This window comes from Tamandua tetradactyla, chromosome 11, assembly GCF_023851605.1.
Source record: "Tamandua tetradactyla isolate mTamTet1 chromosome 11, mTamTet1.pri, whole genome shotgun sequence".
Lineage (NCBI taxonomy): Eukaryota > Metazoa > Chordata > Mammalia > Pilosa > Myrmecophagidae > Tamandua > Tamandua tetradactyla.
Genome location: NC_135337.1, coordinates 18,231,446 through 18,245,105, shown reverse-complemented (window position 1 = coordinate 18,245,105; position 13,660 = coordinate 18,231,446). Strand labels below are relative to the sequence as shown.

At 39.4% G+C, this 13,660-nt stretch overlaps 1 pseudogene; it reads left to right on the top strand.

Moving 5' to 3' along the window:
- The first annotated feature begins 780 nt into the window (after positions 1 to 780).
- The window catches only part of LOC143649080 (hepatoma-derived growth factor-related protein 3 pseudogene), a 55,712-nt pseudogene continuing 42,832 nt past the window's right edge, over positions 781 to 13,660 (top strand).

Below are 13,660 nucleotides of genomic sequence, written 5' to 3'. Positions count from 1 at the left end.
TGAAATAGAAATTTTTTAATAGTAGTAATATTGATTATAAAGTGTTTAAATGTGCCTTAAGTGAGATAGTATATCAGTATACTAGTGACCATTATTAATATACCAGTATACCAGTACCTAGGGTAAAGCTATACCAGTAATTATTGTAAGAAGATATTATATAAACAAACTTAACAATAAAGTTCTATATAAAATGATATTTAATGGTATCATGGTGCTGAAGCTTGAAATATCTGAGCTGTATTTACAAAATATAAAAACAAATAATAATAAAAACACAAAATTGCAGGTACTCAAAATAAATATTTTACATATAGAACTTCATAAGTTAGTGTCAGAGAATGACTGGAGATATGAATTAATTTGCCAAAAGGTGACTAGTTAAAACTCAAAGGACTCATTAAAATTTCCTCTCCCAATCAAAATGGGGTCTACAGTGAAACATTAGTCAACCATAGAGAGACTCTCCACAAATAAGCACAGAAATAAACAAAGACACAGAATGCCCACGGCCTCACTGTTCTTTAATGATGAAGAACAAATTACCCCTGGGTGAAATGTATTGACTAAACACGGCCCAACCTTTTCATAAACTGATCCTCTTAGTATGTTAATTTATCAGAACAAGATGAAATAAACGCCACGTGTTTTTGAATGAATATAAATGCAATAAATAAAATGAAAATTGTAATTTCATAGGTATTTATATATTTCCTAAGCCATTCTCTCAAAGAAATTATACTTATGTAACTATCCACCAGTCTGATTTTAAACTGAAACATGGCAAATGCTCAACACTTTGTTGATATGACACTGACAAGTTACCTGTCTAAGGAAGATTCTGTACTTTCAAAGAGTGTAAGTCAAATGAAATATTTTTGACTCCAGAACTTGGGAGAAAATATGGTAATTAAAATAATAATTATAATGTATAGAGTAATATAAAATGATCACAAATAATTCATTCCATTGCATTTGTTCTATCTTTAATAAAGTCACAAAAGATGACTACAATTCTGAAAAGTAAGTGAGGAGTTCAGCTCTTGGATAAAAATCTATACATTAAAAAAATCTATGCATTTCATAGATTTCAGGCCTGACTTTAGACAATTCCAACAGCTTTACCTGACAGACCCTGTGGGGGGGAAACTGCTCTTCCCACATGTACTTGGTGTACGGAAGTCTCTCTCCTTTCTTAAAAGGCTTCAACTGATTGGGCTCTCTCATTGTGGAAGATATGCCTTTGTTGATCACAGATGTAATCAGCCACAGAGCAATCACCTGACATGATTTAATACACTGTTTTCTGGTTTATCTGCCAGCCGCGAAATATCCTAGCAGCAACAGTCAGGCCAGTGCTTGCCTGACCAGGTAACTGGACCTAATCATTTGGCCATATTGACACCAGAGCCTAACCATCAGAGTCCACCCCTTGTCAACTTGGCAGCTATACACATCATCTTGAAACACACTTAAATTCCAAACAGAACACAAGAACAGACATATGCTTCACCTAACAATACTCAGTAGTCCTATGTACAACAATAAATGCACTACATCTCTCCAGAATAGGGTCCAAGTCCTTAAGTAGCATTCACTCTTAAACTTCAGGACCTATAACTTAAACACTATAACATTGTTCTAGTTTGCTAGCTGCCGGAATGCAAAATACCAGAAACAGAATGGCTTTTAACAATGGGAATTCAATAAGTTGCTAGTTTACAGTTCCAAGGCCGAGAAAATGTCCCAATTAAAACAAGTCCATAGACGTACCCAATTTAAGGCATATGGGGAATGATACCATGGTTCAAGAAGGCCAACTGTGGAGCTCTAGGAGCAATCGATCAGGTCTGAGCAGGGAAAGTCCCCAAAACATTGGGGAGGAATGTCCCCAAGAGTTAAACAGTAACCAATGTTAGGAAATTGAGAGAATGGGATGTGCTTTGGCAACAGCTAACGGCATTTTTCTGCTTCTATGTTACACTTGCTTGCTAGCAACTGCAAAACCACAACGTGATTTTAGCCTTTATAAGCACACCTTGAAAACCTCTAGGTGCTGCTCTCTGAATCTTCCTTCTTGGAAGTTTCTGAGGCAGTCACCGGCCGGCTAATAAAGACTCCAAATTGGCTTGCAGTTTTGAATTATGTGGTCTCTCTTTAGGTGAGCCCCACAACATTTGGAGGCCCCAGTGAGATCGTCCCTAATGGGACATCTGGTGACCACAGGTCCTGGGGATTGCCCCCGGAACTGAGGTCCAGCCTAGGGGAAGGCCTCAGAGAGACGTTCCTCCACCCCAGTCAAGGGCAGGTTCTACAGGGCCCTCTGAAATTATACCAAGTCTGGTTCTGGTGGAGTCATCTGTTTCTGGAAACCTCACCGGTGAGTACAGGTCTGTTATTGGATACAGTGAGGACCTTTGGAAAGCTGGACGCAGCATTACTTCCAAGGTCTGGTCCCGGAGCAAGACGTTGCCCAGGGCTTCTGGTTAGGAATCAATTAAGGATAAGGCTTTTGTGTGTCTTGGTTTAGTTTGTCCCTTCTCTCATCTGTTGGTCTTGTCACATTCTGTGTCATTCTTGTCATAATTGCCATGAGTCAGTTAAGCTTGTCTGTCTGTACTCCCCTTCAATGTTTTTTGAAAAATTTCCAGGACTTTCAGTGGAAGGCCGGAGACTACAGAGTCCCTGTCGACACCTTCAACTTAAAAAAAATCCTGCTCAAGGGAGTGGCCAACTTTTGGTTCTTGGTGGCCTCCTGAGGGAACCACGGATCTATCTATAGCTTATAAAGTCCAAAGGATGATTTTTGGCGATCCAGGCCACCCTGACCAAATCCCCTATATACTAATTTGGATTGAAATTATAACAGAAAAACCCAAATGGTTATGGTCTTGCCTGGAGTCCCAAAAAGAAAGACCGCCCCCCCCCGAGCCAAAACAGCCCTGTTAATAAACACCTCTCAAAAAGAAAGGACTAATGGGATCCCAGTATTGACAGGATCACCAGAGGATCTGCTCTTGATGGACCTTCCCCCATACCCAACAGCCTCTCTGCCCCCTCTAAGACCAGAGGGGAAAAATGGCCAAGAGGTGGCAACCAGGCCCTCTAATAGCCGGGAGGTGACCTTCAGTCCCCCCCATACCAGAAGTGGCTCTGCTTACCACACTTCTTCTGTTGCACAATCACCAGATTCTTCCGGTGCCCCAATTTTACCCTTGAGGCAGGTTGGCCCTGCCCTGGGGGATGACTGCCCACCTTTCATGGTCTATGTCCCCTTTTCCTCTAGTGATCTATATAATTGGAACAACCAGAATCCCTCTTTCTCTGAAAAGTCGCAAGGGATCATCTGCCTCTTGGAGACTGTCTTTTTTATCCCCCAGCCCACCTGGGATGATTGCCAACAGCTCCACCAGGCCCTCTTAACCTCTGAGGAATGAGTCAGAATCAGGAGAGAGGCGAGGAAGTTAATTCTTGGACCTGATGGACAACTGGCTACTGAATCAACCTGATTAGAGGCTCTGTTCCCCTCCACCCATCCCCGATGGGACCCCAACACTGATAGAGGTAAGGAGGCTCTCGATTGGTATCGCCAGACTGTGCTCCGGGGAATACAAGCGGTGGTCAAGAAGCCAACCAACATGTCTCGGGTAACTGAAACTGTACAAAAGCCGGACGAATCTCAAAGGCGCTTTCCTTGAGCACCTCCTGGAGGCATACTGCTTGTACACCCCTATAGATCCAGAGGCACCCGAAAATGGGTGAACTGTAAATATAGCATTTGTCACCCAGTCAGCCCCAGATATAAGAAAAAAATTACAGAAATTAGAAGGATTTAAGGGTAAAGTGCTGTCTGAACTGACAGAGACTGTCCAAAAGACTTTTAATAACAGAGATAATCCTGGGACCACACAGTCTAAAAAAATAGCCAAAATTTTAGTATCTGCAGTGGCTGAACAGGAAAAACAAAAAGGTAAAAGGACTGAAACCGGCCCCCATTCTAGTTGAAGAGGCGAATTGAGGGGGCCAGGGCTCCATTCCGTTGAGCCCCCGTGAGGCCAAGGTCACCCTAGAAATCGGGGGCAAAGCCTATAAAATTTCTTGTGGATACTGGGGCGACCTTCTCTGTCCTCCAGCAGGCAGAAGGGCCCACATCTAAGGAAAAAGTCCCCATACAGGCCGCAACGGGAAAAACAGAGTGTTACCCATGGACTAAGACTAGAATCACTAACCTTGGGGAAGGAACTGTCACCCACTCATTTCTTATAATGCCAGAGTGTCCATACCCCCTTTTGGGGAAAAACCTTCTCCAGAAATTACCAGCCACCATCTCTTTCAAAAATGATTCGGCCAAGCTCTCCTTCAATACAAACCTCTCGGCAATCCTCCTCACTTGACCCTTATCGGAAAAGTATTTACTTACTGCAGAGGTGGCGCTGCCGGCCCCAGGCCCATATTTGCAGGAATTAAAAAAAAAAAAAAAATACCAGGCATAAGGCTAAAAAAAGCATTGCAGTCCATATCAAAAGACTCCTGGAGACAGGTATTCTAGTCCCCTGTCATTTGGCCTGGAGCATCCCCCTTCTCCTGGTCCAAAAACCCGGGACCAATGATTTCCAGCCAATGCAAGATCTCTGAGAAGTGTACAAAATAAAAACCATTCACTCAACTGTGCCTAACCCATATACGCTCTTGAGCCTGTTACCTCCCACCCAGCAGTACTACACTCTTCTGGACTTAAAGGATACCTTCTTTTCACTTCCCCTGGCCATGCTAAGTCAACCCATCTTTGCTTTTGAATTAACTGACCCAGAGCGGGGTTCTCTGGACAACTAACCTGGACTCGGTTGCCGCAGGGTTTCAAAAATTCTCCCAACCTGTTCGATGAGGCTTTAAGCCAGGATCTGGCTCATTTTAGACAAAAGCATCCAGAACATCTTACTGGCAACTAATAACCTGTCAAACTGCAAAAAGGCAACTGAAAACTTATTACAGAAACTAGCCCAGTTGGGCTTATGTCATAAGATAAAATGAAAACGAGATATTTCCTTATGTAACATACTCATGCAAACATACTCATAACAAAACAGAGAGGAAATATTCAGACAATCATAATTCTTATTTCTGTAACTGGTCACTTGGACATAGTTCATATTTATCACTACCTTCTACCACCCATTCCATGTTCCCTTTATCCTCAGCAAGCATTTCAGCTGGCCATGGTTCTTTGCCAGGTGAGGTGGCCCAAACCTTCATTCCTGAAGTTTCTGGGCCATTGATAGTCCTTCCTGGATTGGGATGCTACAGTTTACCACTGACTTGAATCGTAGGTCATGGCAGTACTAAGAGTCACCTTAGGGGGTCTCCTGCATTCCAGGAAAACTCTTCTGTATCTCCACTGTGTAGTTGCAGACCTGTTTCCCCTTGATGGTCAGGATCAATCCCCCAGACAGAACAGTAATCCCCTTTCATGCCTGTTGATTCAGAGGCATCAGAAGCCCAAAGTAGCTAGGAAGCAGTTTTAATTTCCAGTTCAATGGAATCACTGTGGAGTCTCCTGGAAAAAGAATGCCTCCTTTTGGAACTAAGACCTATAGACCAGAAGAACTTCAGGTTTCAGGGACAGGAAGGAAAAATTTTCCTAGTGGATCACCAGGGGTGATAGTGAGTGGTGCTACTTCCATTTCCACCACCGTGAATCCTGGTTATGAGAGAAGCATCACCACACAGTGGAAGCTGATTCAGAGCATACACAGCCTCCTGGAAAACACTGCCCCAGCCCTGTAAGGTACTGCTACCTAGGTGGAAATGTAATTATGTCTCCAAAATTCCATCCCACAGTTCTATCAACCCACTTGCCTCTGGATGATGGGAAACATGATTAGACCACAAAAATCCATGAGCCTGTGCCTATTCCCACACTTCTTTTGCTGTAAAGTGGGTTCCTTGATCAGAAGCAATACTGTGTGGAATAACGTGACAGTGAATAAGGTATTCCATAAGTCAACAGATGGTAGTTTTGCAGAAGCATTGCATCCAGGGAAGGCGAACCAATAACCAGAGGATGTTCTATTCCAGTTAGAACAAATTGCTGCCCCTTCCATGATGGAAGTGGTCTAATGTAATCAAACTGCCACAAGGAAGCAGGTGGATCACCTTGGGGAATGGTGTGATATCTGGTAGGCCCATCCTCTGCCTTCGGGGCAAACTCATCCTCTCCACAGGCTCCTGGCCCAAGACTTCTTGACTTCAGACTTCAGCCTCCATGATTTTGCCTCTGAAGTTATTTTCCCTCTGATGTGCCCCATCTCTGAATCCAACAGTCCAGACTGGCAGCAGCTCTGTTTATACAGGTCCCACAGCACTCTCATTGGCTTTCTATGCAGTAACTTTGGATCAGGCCCATCAGACATGAGGAGTTTTACAAACCCTTCCTGGATAACTCCATGGCCTATCCTGGCTTTCTCTGAAATGGCTGACTGGTTCGACATTTGGTCAAGTCCTCACATGGGGCACTGTTCTCTGGAGGCTTCCTTCCAGGAAGCCCAGAATTCTCCAGAACATCAACTTCTGGTTTCTTTTTACCCAAGGGTTCAGTTCTAAGCTTATCTTTTCCCTGTCGCATTTCACTATAAGCTGTGAGGAGAAATCAGGCTGCACTTTCCACATTTAATTTAGAGATTTCTTCTGCTGAATATCCAAGTTCATGGCTTTTAAAATCAGTCTTCTGGCCAAAGCCACTATTCAATTGTGCCAGATTATCTGCCATTTTAAAACAAAGCTCATCTTCTTTCGAGTATGTAATAGTACACGCCTCATTGCTGTCTAAGGCTTTATCAGAAGTGTCTTTAGAGCCCACATTTCTGTCAACAGTCTCTTAAAAGCCTTCTAGGGCTTCTCTATCAAGCTTCTCACAACTCCAGATTCTTCCCCTTATCCATTTAAAAAGCCATTCCAACATGATTGGTATTTGCAAACCACAGCACCATCCCACTCCTGGTACCAAAAACTGTTCTGGTCTGCTAGCTGCTGGAATGCAATGTACCAGAAAAGGAATGGCTTTTAAAGGGGAGATTTAATGAGTTGCTGGTTTACTGTTCTAAGGGAGAGAAAATGTTCCAATTAAAGGTTGCTGCTTGATGGACTCTGCTTCTCATGGCTATGTCATTCTGCTTTGCTCTCTCTGAATCTCTTTCATTCTCCAAAATGTTTCCTCTTCTGTAGGACTTCAGAAACTAATCAAGACCCACCCAAATGGGGGGAGACAAGCCTCTTCCTAATCCAGTTTAGCAAGCACTTTTGATTAAATCACGTCTCCAGGGAGATGATCTAATTACAATTTCAAACATACAATACTGAATGGGGATTAGAAGAAACGGCTGCCTTTACAAAATGGGATTAGGATTAAAACATGGTTTTTCTAGGGTACATACATCCTTTCAAACCATCCTTTCAAACCATCCTGGCAATACCCACCTTGTCTATTTTGATTAACTGTCATCACATGGTTTCTGCCAACTTGTGTTTAAGGATTCCAGTTCTGTGACAACAATTCCCACAGTAATATCCGATATCACCTACAGAGAAGAGTGACTACAGAGTTCTTCAGGATTGTGGAGCTATCTCACAAATTTATTTCTCAATGTCCTCTGGACATTCCTGGGGTGTGTGAGAATATCTTCCATGATAAATCCACTCTAACATTCCAATCTCTCTAAGCCTCTCTATCTTCTCATCTAAAATAAACTAGGGCAGTTCTGGCACTTTGACTTCAGGTAATATCAGCCACCTTTTGATCCATGTTTCAGCCAATTATCCAAACACATTGTTTCTAACTGCTCAGTCTACAACATTGAATGCAGAATCTCTGCTTAGTGGTTCTGTGTTAATAAATTCAGCTTGACCTAACTTCATAATCTTTCCACCATTATCCCACACCCTTAATATCCATTCTGACACATATTCCTCTGATTTCTGTCTAAATAGATTGGAAAACTCATGCAGTTCTTTTGGAGTATGGCACACATCCTCATGGGTCACACTTTGTACCTCACCTTTGGTGCCTGTTGGGACATTAGTCTAGTTATAGGTCTTGAAGAAAAGAGGTGCTTACTTCTTTGAATTTAAGGTGAGTGTCTCATAAGCAACAATTAATAGGGTCATGATTTTCTATACATTTTGTCAATCCTTTCCTCTAGACTGGAGTGTTTAATCCATTCTCATTTAAAATAAGTATTGATATTATGGGAAATTTTCCTGCAATTTGTTACTTGGTGTTTGTAAGTCTTATAAAATTTTTGTCCCTCAATTCTCCCATTAATATATATTTTTGTATTTATTTGATTTTTGTTATTGTGCCATTTTGTGTTCCTTCTCATTTCCTCTGTACATATTTTTCACATATTTTCTTTCTTGGTAAAATAGGGCTTAAAGTCAACATCCTGCATCTATAACAATACAGTTTGATTTTATGGCAATTTAACTTCAATGGCATACACATACAACATTCCTATGTCCCTCCATCCCCCAATTTTTTGGAGGTACTTGTTAGAAATTGTACTTTTATACATTTTATGTCCAAATCCATATATTTGTCCTCAGTTTTTTCTTGCTGTTTGCATTTTAGAAGCTGTAAAAAGTAAAACATGGAATCACATATCACAAAATACAGTAATATTAGCATTTACAATTATCCATATGATTATATTTGCTGAAGAATTTTATTTCTTTTTGCCACTTTTGATCCATTGTCTAGTGTCCTTTCCTTTCAGTCTGAAGAACTTCCTTTTGCATTGTTTGTAGGGCAGGTCTACTGGTAATGAAATCCATTAGCTCTTACCTGGGAAAGTCCCAATTTCTCCTTCATTTTTGAAAGATCACCTCACCAAGTATAAAGTTCATTGTTTGTAGTTTTCTTTCACTTCTTTAAATATTTTATACCACTGCCTTCTTGGCTCCATAATTTTCTTATGAGAAATCAGCACTCAATCTAATTGGAGTCTCCTTGTACATAACACATTTCTTTTCTCCTGCACCTTTCAGAACTCTTCCCTTGTCCTTGGCGTGTGACAGTTTGACAACTCTGTCTGGGTGTGGCTGTCTTTGAGTTTATACTGTTTGCTGTGCATTGTGATTCTTGAATGTGCAAATTCATGTCTTTCATTAAATTTAGCAGGCCATTATGTCTTTGAATATTCCTTCTGCTTCTTTCTCTCTCTCTTCACCTTCTGGGATTCCCATCATATATATATTGACTTGATGGTGTCCCACATGTCTCTTAGGCTCTCTTTGCCTTTTTCAATTTGTTTTTCTTTCTGCTTCTCAGTCTGGATCATTTTAATTGTCTTGTCTTTGAGCTCATTGTTTCTTTCTCCTGTTATCTCCATTTGCTGTGAAAACTTTTGGAAATTTTCCATTTTAGTTATTGTACTCTTCAGTTCCAGCATTTCTGTTTGGTTTCTTTCTATAATTACTTCCCCTTTTTTGAGATTCTCATATTGGTCATACATTATTTCCTGATATCTTTAGTTCTTCGTTTCTATTTTCCTTTATCTCCTTCAGCATATTAAAGATTTTTTTTTTTTTCTAAATCCTTTTTCCAGGATGTGGTCTAGAATGTGGTCTAGAACATTTTCTAGAAAGTGGTCTTCTTTGTTGATTTTTTTTTTGTATGTTCCTGGACTGGCCATCCTTTTACATTATTTGTATTGTCATCTTTTATTGTATACTGAACATTCAATATTTAAAGTCTTTGTGGGATTTAGTTCTGAGCCTCTACCCTTTAAGTCTGTATACAACTTGTGGCATGACAGAGATTCCCTTGATTGCCAGAAGCTAATAAAAACAAACACAGCAAGTGCAAAGAGTATCTTTCATAATCTTTGTAAATGGACTCTGTTGGTTGGTGCTTTTCTCAAAGTTTAGCCTACCCATCAAGAAGGTCAACCCAAAGGATGAAAAGTGCATGTTTCTCTGGGTCTTCTTGTACCTGTGCCTTGTTCTGGGCTTGTGCTGGTTTGCAGCCTTAAGAGTTCCCTTTTACAAGAATCTAGACATTCCTGCATTCCTTCTATTCCAAGTACAACAAACTTACCCCTCCTGGGAGTTCTGTTGTCTGTCTTGATGCTGGGAATCCTTTGCCCCAGGCCACCTTGAGTTAATTCTTTCTTACACTGCTTTCTCTGTCTAAAGTTACTTCTGCCTTCAGGCCAGGTTTTGGGAGGGTGACCTGAAGTGTATTTCCTGGCTCAGTCTTTCAGGCTGCTACCCCAGACAGTGTGATGGTTGCCAAAGCACAGTCACCATAATATGCACCTATGGATTATTCTGCCCCTCCAAAACAGAGTCAGGAACCCTGAGGGGACACAGGATAGCTCCAGTTTCCACAGTGAGGGCTTGGGGTGGCCTTGCATGTTAGGTTTCCTTGATTCTGCAGGCACCCTATGACTGCAGCCCTTCTCTGGAGTCTGGAAGAAGATGGCTCTACCTGTTCTTGTTAGTTGCTCACAAGTTCTGTGGAAGAGGGGCACCTGGAAAGTCTTATCTTGGTTGACCAGAAACCTGAGCTCGTTTTCCTTATATGACATCTGCATGTAGAATATTGGCTCTGGCCCCATATGCAGCCTGGATTAGAGGGACAGGAGAAGGTCTAGGATGACTGTGTCCTCAGCCAGTGCTAGCAAGTTGTGTATAAAAATAAGTGCCTTGCCATGCAGGAGACCTGGGTTTTATTCCTGGCCTATGTACTTCCCAATAACAAACAAACAAGCCAACAAAAGAAAGAAAAAACAAACAAACAATTGGTGCTGCAATGACAGAATACTCACATGGAAAAAAAATGAAGTGTGACCCCTGTCTAGAGCATACAACAGCAACAAAAAAGAAATAGGTACCTAGAGAAACCTGCAACCTTTATCACTTTATCACTTGGAGGCTGTTGACTCTCCCAGTTTCATTTCAAAGGTGGGAAACAGCTGCAGTGCCCTGAGTGTGGATTTGCACTTCACCTTCCACAAACTCCAATTATTTAACTAGTATATTTTTGTTTCTTTTCCTTTTTATTTTCTCATAGTTAATGCAAATTCAGTTTTGATAGTGATGCTAAAATTCCAAAGAGAAAATCATTGTAAGTTTAGTTTTTAACTTACACATAAAAGGGGTGTAATTCTAGAGAAAACGTTATTCTTGTTGTCTTTAGTAAAGAAACAATAATTACAATTTGTTTCTAACTAACCTTTAGTTAGGCAAATACATAAGTTAACCAGAACCCCAGTATTTTGGGCAGTTTTAAATATTGTCTGCTACTGACTGTCATTTTCTTTTGCATGGGAATCTATAAAAATATAAAGGATTTGATAAAACATAGTTGGCATATTTACCACTACTAAGCAGATAAGTGAAAAGTGGAAAACTAATGTCAAGTAGTTCCCCATATTGGCCCATATTTAGCAGAGTAAATCGTTCTCCATATTTTCTTTGTGGTATAAACTGAAACAATTTTACTTCTATGAATGCGTGTGTGTTTGCATGGTTGTGTGTGCTGAGGGAAAAAATGGGCTAGATTTGCACATTTCCTTTTTCCTTTGTATCTTTTTTGTTTTTGTTTTTTTTCTTTCATAAGGCAAACAGTTCATATCTTTATTATAGTTAGTGTAAAAAAATTACATGCTGATTAATCAGTTAGATGTTTAGTGCATTCTAAAAGGATAGCTGTGGCTTAAATTTAGCTTTTTTCTATTATACATAGAGAAGATATAATTCTTGATAAAATACTAGGAATAAGCTCAGTTGAAATCAGAGTATGAAAAATAGAAGTCATATAGAAAATCTTTTTTATGATTAATATAAAACTAGTGATATCTTTAATGTTATTTATTTTCATATATTGACATCAATACTCTCAAAAACATTCTAGACATGTTTAAATTTTAGTGCAATTAATTCACTTCTAAAATAAATTTAAAGCAGTAGTTTGAAGACATAGTTTGCAAAATGCCTTACTAATGAATTGAAAGATTATATAACTTTTTTCCTTTATTAACACATTGGTGTATGTTTACAACATGCCATACAATGTACCATATTAACTTCAAGAAAAGACTATTAAAAACATTGAATCCAAAAAATATAAAGAAGGAAAAAGGAAGAAAGGTGAACAGAGCTTGAGGGACCTTTATGACACGCTCGAGAGTATAAAGTACATATTACACATTGTGAGAACCCCAAAGGAGAAGAAAGAGTGAAAGGGACAGAAGGCATATTTGAAAAAATAATGGCTGAAAACTTCTCAAATATAGTGAAAGATGTGAATATATGCATCCAAAATGTTCAAGAAATTCCATAAAGGATAAGCCCAAGTAGACTCACACTGTGCCATGTTTTAATCAAACTGTGGAATGCCAAAGATTAACAGGAAATTCTGAAAGCCTTGAGAGAGAGTGAGAAAGAGAGAGAGAGAGAGCAAAAAGACATCCCCAGATAAGCAAAAGCTGAGGGACTTCATCACCAGTTGACCAACCCTGCTAGAATTTCTGAAGGGAGTTCTGAAGATTGAAAGGGAAGAGCATATTAGACAACTGACTGAAGCCACATAATGAAATAAAGATCTCTGGTAAAGATAATTAATTGGGTAAATTCAAATACCAGTTATATGTATATATATAAATATATATATATACACACACATATACAAATTTGAAACAACTTTTTACTTCCTTTAAGATCTAAAAGGCAAATGCATAAACTGTATTGATAAATCAATGATTTTGACCTCATAATGTAAACATATATAATTTTAATAAGAACTATATAAAGGGAGGGGGTACAGATGATATAGGAATACAGTTTGTGTGTATCAAAGTTAAGTTGGTATCAAAGTAAATGACATTGTTATAAATTTAGGATATTAAATTTCAGCCCCATGGTTGCCACAAAGAAAATAACAGAAAACATGTAAACTCATAGAGATGGAAACTGAAGTACAGATTACCAGAGTGGAAAACAGTTAATGCCAATGAATGCAGGTTTTCTCTTTGGGGTTAAAGGAAAGTTCTATTAAAGGGGGATGGAGAGGGTACTGCAGCATTGTTAGTGTGATTACTCCACTGAATGGTATGGCTTGGGAGAGGTTGAGATGGGAAGATTTATGTTGTACATATGTCTCCACAATTAAAAAAAAGAGAGAGATGAACTAAAGAAATAATTAAATGTAATGCATGATAGTGGATGAAGTTTAAGAATGGAGGAGAAAAGGCTCAAAAGGAGAGTATCAGACTCCTTATTTGTATTCAGTATCTCAATAGTTGAAGACAATTATGAAAGTAGTAAATTGCACTGCATCTTGGAGTTAAACTTTAAAGTCTTATGAGTATTGGGAATATTTTAAAATATCAAATCTTTGGGAAAATCTATTTTTAAAATCATTTTTCAAAGTTCTTTCTCCAGGTACTTATATCAAAGGATAAAAAAAAAAAATAGTTCAAATGAGAACCACTTCACAAGTCCTAGTAGAACTTGTAAAAAATACATTTCAAAAGAAAGAAAACTTGAGTTTTCCCAGAAGTAGCTACTAGTAGGTTTTGTTGTTGTTTTTGCTGTTTCTTCAAGTAAGAAGTTTAGGAGGGGGTTCAAATGAACTGGTTTACTGGTTTTAACAATAATTCAA